The 12,447-nt window shown below is 33.8% G+C and overlaps 1 protein-coding gene and 1 long non-coding RNA gene across 5 annotated transcripts in view; one reads left to right on the forward strand and one right to left on the reverse strand.

The window, feature by feature from the left end:
- Nucleotides 1-12,447, forward strand: part of LOC118189593 (uncharacterized) — a 475,680-nt gene that overhangs the window by 168,114 nt on the left and 295,119 nt on the right. For all 4 annotated transcript variants that reach the window (XM_085825888.1, XM_085825889.1, XM_085825886.1 and 1 more), the window contains exon 2: nt 2,255-2,399. The gene's annotated coding sequence lies outside the window, so the exon portion shown is untranslated. The remainder of the gene's footprint in view (nt 1-2,254; nt 2,400-12,447) is intronic.
- LOC146995207 (uncharacterized) overlaps nt 1-12,447 on the reverse strand; it is a 204,901-nt gene that overhangs the window by 84,773 nt on the left and 107,681 nt on the right. The window contains exon 2 of the long non-coding RNA XR_015043647.1: nt 6,231-6,323. This is a non-coding gene — a long non-coding RNA (uncharacterized LOC146995207). The remainder of the gene's footprint in view (nt 1-6,230; nt 6,324-12,447) is intronic.

The raw sequence follows: 12,447 nt of genomic DNA on the forward strand, positions 1-12,447 counted from the left end.
TATCTTCGTTTTCAAACGATGACACGAAGTTTAAACGTGTAGATTTGCACCTTTTTAATGTCTGAAATCGCTGATTGCCCAACACTACGTTTCCGTCTTAATTTTTTTCTTAATTCTGAAAGTGATTCGGATAATCGGAGTTCGGATAATTGGAGTGGTTTCGGTCTCAATTTTTTTCTTTAATTCTGAAAGAGATTCGGATAGTCGGAGTTCGGATAACTGGAGTGGTTTCCGTCTTAATTTTTTTCCTTAGTTCTGAAAGAAATTCGGATAATCAGCGATTCGGATAGTCGGAGTTCGGATAATTGGAGTTGTACTGTATTTAGTTTCATTAGCCAGTTATTTTATGTTAAATTGCTTTGCTGTCTTTCTCGCTTTCAGTTTTCCTGCCAGAATGCAAATTTCTAGTTCGCGTGTATTCAAATGAGGTAGAAAGTGATAGCATTTAAAAAGAAGGTTTTCAGATGGTGTAAAATCAACAGAGAAAGTTTAGATGTTTCCGCTTGAAGGCCAGGTTTGCTAACTGATTTTCTTACAGCAGTATTCTGTTGGCGTTGTGTTTTTCTCGCCATTAGGTCTGTCACGCCGATTTTTAGGTCAGACCAACTAGTGTGTTTTGTGCCTCTCGGCTAATTTAAGTTCACTTAATCATAACCCGCTACTTTTGATTCAAGACATAAAATGCTGGCTATTCTATAAGCACTTGCTTTCTGTTAAACTTCTAGTTGAGTTAAAGGGTCTTTAATACTTTTCATACATTTCTGTCGTAATTTTCAAAAAACATAGTGGTAAGTTACCTTTGTTCATAGAGTTCTCGTCTATGCTGCCAAAGAATACGATATTCTATTAAGTTATAAGATATTTCTCCCACCTTCTTGAAGTGCCTTCGTGTTGTATTGGTTCTGCATGCTGGGCCGGTATTCCAGAGGTCCGTGGTTCGATTCCCGGCGAAGGCGGTTGCTAATTTTTCATCTCTCCGGCTTTTCCAAAAAATACCTAATGTCTCTACAGTGGCGTCCGAACTAAAAGGGTGGTGGATGATGATTTCTCCCCACCCAGGATCTCGCGATTGGGTACCCTTAAAACCCCAGTCGCCCTTTAAAGGCGGGAGTATATAAGGTATTTCTCCCACCTTCTCCACGTGCCTTCGTGGTGTAGTGGTTCTGCACGCTGGGCCGGTATTCCAGAGATCCGTGGTTCCAAAAAATACCTAATGTCTCTACAAAGTTAAATCCATTAAAATCAGCAGACTCAATTTTAAAAGGTTTTGAACTGTTTTAATTTCAAAAGGTTTTGAACTGTTTTAATTTCAAATATTATTTAAATTACATCTTTGTAGTGTTTTATCTGAAATCATAGGAAATTCATTAATTGATGCATTTCTTGGAGTCTTGTAGTTGAGCTCCTACGACCGGATAAATGCTTTGTAGAGATCATTAGGAATTTTGAAGCAGGAAATGTAAATAATCCACAAAGCCCCTCCCTGGATTCGACACGGATCTTCCAGTTGTTAGCTGAATTACACCACGACGGCACGGGAGTGGAATGCGATAACTCTTAACAGCATATATATACAAAACAAAATGTACAGTGAAACACAAAAGTATGGAAAAAGTATGGTTAGATTACATAACTGATTAAGAAAAAGCAGTTCGAGGGTTCATGATGGCAGCCTGTAAAATGGGCTGCCATCATGAAGGATTTTTTTTAAAAAAATTGACTCCTATTTACTTTGCATATGTTGGGAAATAATGAAAAATCTCATGCAACTAACTTGTTCGCTTCGATTTGAATCTGTGTCAAATTATACGTATTTAATGATCTTCCATGTCGCTTTCGAGACATGGAAAACGCAATTTGAATTTCGTCAATCGGCCCAGTAGAACGGGAGATATAGATCTGTCCTGCCCCTTTTTTTATCGCAGTGTACATTTTTCTTGTTTCTCTTAAGTTGTTTTTTTAAATAACTGGAAGTCTTTTGTTAGTTTATATTGTTAAATTTTTAACATCCACTCATTTAGAATTATTAACTGAGTTAATATTTTATCTACAGAAGTGAAATCGGATATTATAAAAATTAAATCCACAGCTTGTTTGATGTTATTGGCTTCCTATATTTGTAGGAAGCCAATAACATCAAACAATTTGTATTAAAAGCCAATAACATCAAACAATTTATTTGAAGATTTGTTTTACTTTATAATATATTAAAAGAAGATAATACATTGTGATTAAAAATTATTTTTATTTGCAGTTACACCCACAATTTTGATCGGACATCGTATAAAATGGACCAGTTACAAGAGGATCTATTTTTCCGGTACTGAAATGAATCCCACATCGAGAAACTGATCGCCAACATGATCAGTTTTCTCACTCCACCTGCCTACTTCGTACAGGTAAGAAGCTATCCTTGAATAACGACCACGCGATGAGCTGATCAGAGCACTTTTCAATTAAGGATATTTAATATACAATACAAATTTGCGGTTTCGTATTAGCGATTGATTTTTCTTTTGTATGTTTGCTTTTAGCCCTTTCTGTTCTTGTTAACTTCGCATTTATATAAGAAATAAGACTGCCCATTTTCGAAATGGGAGTAAAATTAATATGCATATCGCATAGCTGGAAAGATTATTTGATTTTTATCGGAGTTTATTAAAAGTGGGAAAGGTCTTCTTGAAATGCATCGATGGCCTATCTTCAAGGATAAGTATTTATAATTAAAATAAGAAGAACTTATAGTATTTGCTTTATTAATTAATGATGAATGCCGCATCACATGAGTGTGAATAATTAATGATTTATAACTTAAGTTTCCAGTCTGTGAATTACGATAGTAATAGAAAGTAATAAATGCTTTATGAAGAGTAAGATTATGTTGTTAAGGGAAATGGACTGTTTTAATACACTTGCTTTTATGTTGTACTCTTTTAATCATTATTAAACTAAAATTGTGGTATTATTTTTGACAAGGCATACCTGAAATGGTCAAGAATTATCAAATTACTAGTTCACATCTGTTTTTGGAAAAGCTTTATGTAATTTTTTTTTCCTATCAAAGTCTAGGAAATGAGCAGTATAGAAATAAATCTGAGGGGGCAGTATGAAAATAAATTTACGATTTTGATAGTTTTGTAGTTTCTTTCAAAGCTACTTCCCATTGCTATTTGCAGGTAACTTATCGAAAGATTTTATCTTTATTTAACATATGGAAATTATGTAAATACTATTGTGCATGCAGATAAGTATTCGCAATAATATTTACGCAAAACAAGTAAGCGAAAAAGTATTTGTGCATATTTGTTTAGTAAATATTATTTTTAATAGTAATTAATATCGAATTATGCGTAATGATATTTACTAGAGAAATACATAAGTATTTTTGTAGCTTCCTCGTAGTTCAATATTAATGTTTATCGCAGAAATTATATTTACAAATAATACCTTTCTTGCTCCTGATCTTATGTTGCATTCTTTAAAAAATCCTTAAAATTCCTTTTCTCATTTTAATGAAATTTTAGCGTAATGCAATAAATTGCTAAAGCAATTTCTTTTCTCCTTTTCTGCGATCCCTGTAAGTTTCCTAATCTGCTAACCTAAAAGGATTTACGATGAGTTATTAACTTTCTTCTAAGATTGCTGATACCCGCCGACAAGAACAAGAATAAGATTTTCAAACCATCTTTAAAAAGCATCAGCCGTGCCTTTTAATGTAATATTAGTACGAAAATAGCCTATACATCTGTGTTATTTAAATGCTTTTGTTTTCGTGAGTTGAATCTGATGTTCCCTTAAAACATATGCTTCAGCGTTATCCGCATTATTCACTTTTTACATTTCTGGAGCCAGACCTGATTATGGTCCTCGATTGTGATTTCTCTACAAGAAAACTTTGTTCAAAATTTGGATACTATTATTTAAGGTATATCCAGATACATTAAAATGCTCAACTTCCAGGTTTTACTTGTCTGCCACTGTATGAGTCAACTACGGTTATGCTAATCAGGAGACACATTAAGATATGAGATATGTTGTAAAGGCTGTTGGTGGTATGCTGATAACGAATCACCTGAAGTCTTAAGGATATATTGATAGGGACAGAAACAGAGTTAAGGCTTCGCAGCTTCTCAAAAGTAATGGATGCTTATTATTTGCAACATAATTTCCCTTAAACTCCTTCCTGCAGTCAATGTTTTGACAATTCTTTGACTATGTCTGTCATAGAATCTAGTTGTATGTTAGAAATATTTTAGATGTACGCATGTTTTGTCATTTAGAATTCTATTAAATGAAATTATACTATTGCTTGCATTTGCAAACAGATAGATTTTTGTAAAGCATCCAACTTTAATTAAGTCATAAAGATACAATATAATAATGTCTCAATAATGTAAGTTGGACAGAACTGTTAGCACTTATACCCCTTATGGGTTATTGATTGTCTTCAGTGAATAACTTGTGTATGGTTCCCTAGTTATTTTTATTTTTGAAAAGTCTTCTAGATCGCTCATTTTATAAATTATTTTAAGAGGTAATCTGGAGGATATCTATAAATTCATGTAAACAACTTTGCATGGGAAGAATACATTTCATATTCTTTACGTTGTATGTAAAGACATCCTACAGAAAGTGTGATAACTCCCCGAACCCAGAATTGACAATTGCACACATTTTTGGTTGCCCCGCCATCCTTGCTGAATTGTTAAAAATTGTGGTCCTGTTTAAAAGACCGAACTTCTACGAAGATCCCAATCTTCGCCCATGACACTATTTGAATAGGCTTCATCGTAGAACACGACAACAGCAGCAACAAAGAAATCCAGGGAAAAGTCCGCAATTGTAGCTTTTTTTTTTCTGGACGGAGAATTTAGAAAGCAGCGGCCAGTGTTTGAATGCGTTAACTATGCAACCACTGTTATGATTCTAATTGAAATGAGCCCAATTATGCAAAAATTTCATACATAAAAATTATACTTCATCCTTTGAAATCCTATCTTTTTCGTACACCCGTCTGAAGCTGAAATAAAGCTGTATCTTAGTTGGAATTCCGGAATTGCTACCGGTTGTGGAGTGTGATTATGCATTCTGTCGTAAAAATAACAGTACAATGTTAAAATTCATGTGGTATAATCACGAGACACGTAACCCGTCTTTAGACAATTACTTCTTCTGGAAAGTATTCCGGAAAGTGAAAATATTTCTTGGAAAAACAGAAACATCACGCTGCTCCATTATTTAATGTGCCATTTTCCCATGAAGACACACTAGTCACACAATGAATACAAAAATCACGGCTTTGTGCATCTTCTTTTTGCCTGTTTCCGTTTTGTAGCTATTAATTTAATGGTAGAATAGCTTTTTTTCCTACCCTCGGTCACGTAATGCAGTTTAGTGGAGTTCTGGAACAGTGTGGCTTTCCGCTTCACTTGCGCCCGTTGCCAAGGAATGCCGCCCACAATATACTTATCTTGGTGACGCGGATCACGTAAATTTTACCTTGGAAAAAGTCATTTGGAAAATGGATAGCTCATACCCTTTGCGGCTAAATGTGTCCAAGGTTGTCACAGATACGGACACACAGTCCGGCACCATAGACCAGTAACTTGTCCTTTTACGACAATTTGTCTTGTTCCACTTCTATTTTTCAACTTAAATCACGTTACGATTTTATTTTAATACTTAAAATTATTTGCTGGTCAAGAGCCAGGGAAAAAAAAGAAAAGTGAACTTGTCTAGTCTCAGTTACGACTATCGTTGCGATTGTTTTAATGCTTAATATTATTTGCTGGTCAAGAGCCAAAAACAAATGAACTTGTCTAGTCTAAGTCTAGCGCGGTTTGAAGAGAAAGAAAGGTAGATAATTTATATACCATTAACAATGAGATTCAGAATAGTTTTGACCTTTGCCTTAATTAGTTGATGTAACGGTGTCGATTTTCTAGAGTGATGTTTCTACTTAACATGACATTGATGATTTTAAGTAGCAGCTTAAATCTATACTTTAGAATATTCCACTGGGTAAACATTTTTTTTAATGCTGAATAAATAAATTTTGTTAAATCAGTTTTTGGTTGCAAACTGTCGTTCAAAAAATTCAAAAATTGTTCCTGAGGTATATAATCACAATTCTTAACTAACAAATGGCAATTCTGCTTTCAACAAAATTTTAAATTTGCTATGAGCAAATAAAAGATGTTAACATTTAATTATACAGTAGATCTACTCACCTTGTTGGTTGTTAAAATCTTTTTTCTATAATTTTGAAGTCATGTCTAGACTGAAACGATTCAAAAAATGTCACCCTAGGAAATTACGAAGCGCTGTGAGAAACAGAATAATAATAATAATTTAAATGATGATAAATAATAAATAGATAAATAAGTAATAATAAGTAGATAAAATAATATTAATAAATAGATAAATAATTAATAATAAATATCACCCTAGAAAAATACGAAGTGCTGTGAGAAACAGAATAATAATAATAATAATTTAAATTAATAAATTAATAAAGTAACCTTTTTAAACTTTTTGCAACGGAACGTAGATGACTTTATAGTTTTTAAAAAATTGAGTGAAAAAGAACAAAATTTACTGAAATACATACGCACACATTTAATCATTGGGTAGTTTATTATTAATCTTACGTATCTTATTTTTATATTTTAATTCAACTGCAGTATATCTCTTTTCATTCAAAACTACAATTGCTAGCTTGTACTTTTCAAATCTTACGTGGATGATGCATTAAATAAGATTTAAGAAAACGTACGTTTTCATTTATATTTTACACAGTTACGGTTAGGGTGTTGGATGATGATTCTCCTCACCTAGGATTTGGCGATTGGGTCCCCTAAAAACCCCAGTCGCACTTTAAAAAAGAGAGTATATAAGGTATTTCTCCCGCCTTCTTGGCATGCCTTCGTGGTGTGGTGGTCTGCACGCTGGGCGCGTATTCCAGAGGTCCGTGGTTCGATTCCCGGCGAAGGCGTTGCATATTTTTCATCTTGCCTGCTTCCAAAAAATACCTAATATCTCTACAAAGTAATTAATTAAAGTGTACCTAGATACTTCAGAAACAATCAAATTATTCGAAATTTTGATTATTGAATGGGGTCCAGTCCCAATTGATTCGGATAATTGGAGTTCTACTGTATATTTTTGAAAGTATAAATTATCGTCTGCTGATTGACACTTTTGGTTTCGTGCAAAATGACGCTTTTACAGAAGCAATGGATGAAACTCTATGTTTGTGTTCTTTCCGAAGAAAATTATTCGTATTTGGTTACTTAAAAATGCTGTGAAAGCTGTTTTTTCGCATACCTAAAGCTACGATAGGTAATATTGTCAACATGAAAGGGGGGGAAAGTTTCGAAATTTGGCTTCAAATAAAAAATTGCTCCAAATACTTATCCAAGGAAATAACTTTATGTTTCGAATGCTGCAAAGGTAAGACCTATAATTTTAAATGAAAAATCCAGCAAGTCAAAGGGAAGTTGCAAAATCCTTATGTAAGGTATATTTTAATTTTATAACAGTTATTTTATGCCACTTTCCTGTCTCTTCTAGCTTCAATATACAATTCCTTACCAGAATGAGTTTTTAGAATCCCGTTAAACGCAAATGAGAAGTAGAGTAGTATTTAAGTCAAGTTCCACTGGCTTCGCTAGACAGAGTTAGGATTTTTGAATAGCGCGCGTTTCTCTTTTGGCTATGTCTTTCAGCTCGGCCGTTTTATGTGCCTTTTAATAGCTTCGCAGGTTAATTTAATATTAAGGGCCAACTAGTTTAGAATTCTGTTAGCTTCGGCTAAATCTCTTTAGTTAGTCATTAGTTAGTGCTTTCTTCTTACCTTTTAAGCCCAAATGTAGCCTTTGCTTAACGCCCTGAGAAAGAAGCCGACTATTCAAACTTTACTTAGAGCAAATAAAGGGTAATTAACCCTTCGTGAGTTTACGTTACTGTTGTTGGACTGAAGCGATTATTCGCTTAGCTGTTCACATTTATCCCGATAAAAATGGAATGTCACAATAGATGAATCTTGGGCGTGTTTAAATGAAAGCAATAAAAAGAGATCCGTTTGCGCTTTTGGACTTTTAAAAAGCGGATTGTCCAACCGTCGACCTACACCACTCTTTGGACTTTGGAAAGTTTTGCGAGAAGAATGGGATACAATATCTCTTCCTATATTACAAGGCTTTATTGTCTTGGAAATTATGGTATAGAAAGATAGTGAAGAATAAGGGTTACATTTAAAACACAATTTTAGGTGAAATATTTGTGTAAATAGAATGAAATCCGTCTAAGGAATGTAGAAACACCTTCTGTAGCATAAACGTCCTTTGCGTCATAAAAATGAGGACCAATTTAAGAGAGAGAAATACTTGAAAATAAGTTATACGTTTGCCGGAAATCGAACACAGGAATAACAAGTTATATATGTTGTTGCACAACCACAGCACATACCAACCAGAAGTTCTTATTAGTCCAAAGGGATTTGAGTTCCGACGGAACTTTCATTTTGGCATTTTGCGTCGGACTCCTGTAAATGACTGTTCACTTTTCAAACTGTTGCCACAAAATGTTAGAACCCTGCATTATATTTGAAGAAATTAAGTAATGAAAAAAATCTGCATAAATGTATATCTATTTCTCGAACTGTGATAAAACAACGATATCTAGAGCCATCCAGTTTTGAATGACGTAATCCTACTGCGAATAGGGGCATCTGAAATCCCAAATTTGAAATTTGGAATTTATTTTATTATCGATTTCATATTTTGTAAAACTTTAATGAATTTTTTAGTAACAAACTCAACGATATAAAAGCGAGTAAAGGCAACACTCTACGGGGGAAAAAAACCTTTTTATCTCCAGCGCGTCGAACTGTGTATCGGAAATTCTAAAGATATGCTTATTTTAAAATTATTTTGCGATATTGCTCTTGAACTAAATTTTATGGTTTAAGTGCAAAGAACATGATATTTAATAAATAAAGGTAACACACAAAATGTTAAATAAACGCCCCTTTAAACGTAATTTAAAATCTGAAACATTTCAGATTTTTTCCTCCTTACTTTTCCCCCCTTATTTAAAGGGCGTCTGAAGAAAAGGGGCAATATCTAGTCGACAATTCATGTTAGTTTCGAAAGTTTCATGTCTTTTTTTTAGTTCAAAGTGGTTTTGTCCCTGAGGGATTATTGTTTTCGTTTTGCGATTTTGCGTCGAATCTCTCTGAATGTCCGTTTCACTTTTCAAACTGTTGCCACCCAATATTATCGCCCTGTATTATATTTAAAGAAATTAAACCATGAAGAATCTGCATAAATGTATGTATGTTTCTCGCATTGTGATAAAACAACGGTACGTAGAGCCATCCAATTTTGCATGACGTAATCCTCCAGCGAATGTGGCACCTGGAAGCCCAAATTTCAATTTTTTTTTTTTATCGATTTCATATTTTGTAAAACTTTAACGAATTTTTTATTAACAAACTCATGGATTTCAAAGCGAGCAAAGTTGAACAGGAAAAAACATTTTTTATCTTTAGCGCGTGAGACCGTGTATCGGAAATTCTAAAGATATGCTCAATTTAAAATTATTTTGCGATATTGCTACTTGAACTGAATTTTAAGTGCGAAGAACATGATATTTAATAAATAAAGGTAACACACAAAACTTTAAAAAAAAAAATAAATAAATAAATAAAAAAAAAAATAAATAAAAACCGCCCCTTTGGACGTAATTTAAAATCTGAAATCATTCAGATTTTTTTTTTTTTCCAATGACGGGTCCTTGCCTATAACGGCATTGACTACTGCTAAGCTCAGAAGTGGTGGCCATTTTATTGTGGAGACACTTAATAGGCGGACACCACTACCTCAGAGCTTCATATCTAACGTTATTCATTTCTTACCATCTTGAACGCTTGTTAATATAAATAGTAATTTAAATCTGAGGATTTAATTAAAGCAAAGCATCATCTGCGAAGTCAAGCATACAGTCACTGAAGAATATATATATATATATATATATATATATTTTCCCCAAGTCTTTCACATTCACCTTACGCGAGGAAATCATGAAAATGTCCACGCAGCCAGCCCATTCACAGGAATTCGAACTCAGATCAAACTACCAGTGTAAAGCATTCTTTCCCAATAGGTCGCTGGAGAGTTTAAATCTGCGGCACCTTTAAAAAATGTATTTTAAATTTCGAATTTAAATAATTATCAATTTAGAATTTTCTCGGGTAACGAGTAACAAAACTCGTTCATCCTTAATGCTATAAACACCACTGTATTCAGTACATCAGTTTCTGCTTTAGTGGAATTTGAACACCCGCTTGGTTTAGTTGATTATGGCAACGCACAATAGGACTATCTGCCTAATGAGAGGGTTGCCTTCGTGGAGGACTTTCTTGGGGAAAAGGCTCGTATACATGTTACATATGAGGAGAACTATGAAAATGCTCATGTAGCGAGCCCGTTCGCCTGGAATCGAGCCCAGGTCAGAACTGCCAGTGTTAAGCGATTTTGCCGCTCGACCGCTGGTGGACCTTTAAACGCTGGGGGCTATAATTTCTAAAAAAATGCTAATAATATTAAGGCAACATTGATTACGAAAGCATTTGTTGAGAACTATATAGTCAGGCTGACTGAAAAATCAGATGGTTATTATAGGCAAAATAATCAAATTTCGATATAAAAAAATCCAAAATGTAATCACTTGAATAATTTTTCAAAAAAATTTTATTTTATGATTATAAAAAAATTAGAATACGAAAAGGTGTTCTCACCTTTATGCAAGTCACACCATGTTCGAAAAAACAGAAACCTTCATAAGGGTGAACTAGCATGAAATTAACAGCCCCTTATGAGGACCAGTTTTTTAACTTGCCAAAACTACCTTCATAAAAACCTTCATAAAGCATATACCTTCATAAAGTCGATGCAGGAACATCGCTTTTTAATTAGAATTTTCGGCTCTTAAAATGATAATATAGTGATAAGTATCATGTGTTTTAAGAGGTTTTAATCATAATTCCCCCTAGGATGATTAATATCGCCTGTCCAGTGAATGCATTTTGTGGAAAAAAAAAATTATATTCTCGTACTAACATCACCCACCGATTTTTACTTCCTTGTACGAAGTAAAAGAAGTATTGTAATCTCGAAAGATTTCGAATATCATATTTCAACGAAAATATCCATTTTGGCCACTCTCAAATCTATCTGAATTATTTTTTGAGTTACATCTTTATGCACAAAACAAAATATGGGACTTTTTTTTTTCCAAAAATGGATAGAAAAATGTATTGTAAAATGGACTTAAAATGGAATTCAGAACAAACTTTTTTCGTGACGTTTGTACGTAGGTATATCTCACATAACTGAAAAACGAGTAGACATAGAATGTTGAAATTTTGTCTATGGGATCCTATAACATGTAATTGTGCACCTCCCTTTTTTGTTGCAATCGGTCGCACCATATGTATATATACATATATATGTATGTAATATCTGCAGTAGATCGGCATCGGAAGCGATGAAACTTAGCAATCTGGTCACATCAGAGTCCGGGTGGTGGAATGGGAAGGCATCCGAATTAAAGACACAGAAGAATTTAAATTTTAAAACTCTGTAGCTTTATTCATTTGAAGTGGCAGATCATTATTCTTTCAGATTCTCTAAAAACTACATATCCAATCATGATTTAAATTAAAATAAGGTTGAGCTTTCGACGTCATAACTATTCTAACAAAGGAATGAATAAGTGACAGAGCAGCACAAGGGCTTATTGCAGCGATGGCAGTGAGCAGTCTCATAAAAAATGGCGCGGACTCTTCATTTATAACAGCTGTTATGTAACATGCCCGAATGTTCTCGAAAGTACTGGTCTAGGGGGAAGATTCTGAAATTATGGAAAGTTAATTAGAGGTTGCCTGTTCGCGTAGAGCTAAGCCATCGCATTCTTTTATATTTTACACACATATATATATACTTAATTATACAGTATCACAAATTTTTATTCTCACCTTGTTACCCGGTTCGTTGAGCTCAGTATTTTTTATTTATAAAAGTTGGCAAATTATGCATTTTTTTACTTTAAAAGTGTCTGAGTTATGATGTTCTTATGTTTCGTTCGAGGTTTTTTATCATTTTAGTTAGTTAAAGAGGTAATCTGTAGGCAATAGTTGTAGAATTATCGACAACTCAAAAGTTTAAAGGCGCTAGGCCGAACGTGTCCACCATTTGTTGACATCTGAAACTGCATTTGTTGAAAAATAATATATCTGGCAAAGGCTTATGCTTATTTTCTTATTGCTATGATTATACTTGATATCATAAAAAATATCATATAATATCATAAATGTATCATAAAAAAGCGATAAATTGAGAACCAGTGGCGTAGCTAAGGGGGGAAGGGGGGACATTTGTCCCC

This window comes from Stegodyphus dumicola, chromosome 10 (assembly GCF_044657685.1).
Source record: "Stegodyphus dumicola isolate Sdum_Otavi_A_Nest chromosome 10, ASM4465768v1".
In the NCBI taxonomy this organism is placed as follows: Eukaryota; Metazoa; Arthropoda; class Arachnida; order Araneae; family Eresidae; genus Stegodyphus; species Stegodyphus dumicola.